Source organism: Lampetra planeri, unplaced genomic scaffold (assembly GCF_965212315.1).
Source record: "Lampetra planeri unplaced genomic scaffold, kcLamPlan1.2.h2 scaffold_1807, whole genome shotgun sequence".
NCBI classification, from domain to species: Eukaryota; Metazoa; Chordata; class Hyperoartia; order Petromyzontiformes; family Petromyzontidae; genus Lampetra; species Lampetra planeri.
In genome coordinates, this window is record NW_027614548.1 from 22,501 (window position 1) to 23,117 (window position 617).

General features: G+C 58.3%; 1 long non-coding RNA gene across 1 annotated transcript in view; it reads right to left on the reverse strand.

The window, feature by feature from the left end:
• Window positions 1–310, reverse strand: part of LOC144739950 (uncharacterized) — a 19,352-nt gene extending 19,042 nt beyond the window's left edge. Inside the window, exon 1 of the long non-coding RNA XR_013589544.1 lies at window positions 1–310. This exon is cut by the window's left edge and continues 314 nt beyond it. This is a non-coding gene — a long non-coding RNA (uncharacterized LOC144739950).
• Window positions 311–617: the final 307 nt, after the last annotated feature.

Consider the following 617-nt stretch of genomic DNA (forward strand, 5'->3'; position numbering starts at 1 on the left):
GATCTCCTGTAGGGGGTGGGTGAGTGAGTGGGTGAGTGAGTGGGTGAGTGGGTGGGTGAGTGAGTGAGAGAGTGAGTGAGTGTGTGGGTGGGTGAGTGAGTAGGTGAGTGAGAGAGTGAGTGAGTGAGTGAGCGGTCGTAGGCCACCAGCGCGTCCTCCCACTCATGCAGCTTCTCATACCACGTGCCCTGGATCTCCTGTAGGGGGGTGGGTGAGTGAGTGGGTGAGTGAGTGGGTGAGTGGGTGGGTGAGTGAGAGAGTGAGTGAGTGTGTGGGTGGGTGAGTGAGTAGGTGAGTGAGTGAGTGAGTGAGTGAGCGGTCGTAAGGCCACCAGCGCGTCCTCCACTCATGCAGCTTCTCATACCACGTGCCCTGGATCTCCTGTAGGGGGTGGGGGGTGGGTGGGTGGGTGGGTGAGTGGGTGAGTGAGTGAGTGTGTGGGTGGGGTGAGTGAGTAGGTGAGTGAGAGAGTGAGTGGGTGAGAGAGTGTGTGAGTGAGTGAGTGTGTGGGTGGGTGAGTGAGTAGGTGAGTGAGTGGGTGAGTGGGTGAGTGATTGTGTGGGTGAGTGAGTGAGTAGGTGAGTGAGTGAGTGAGTGTATGAGTGAGTGTGTGGGGT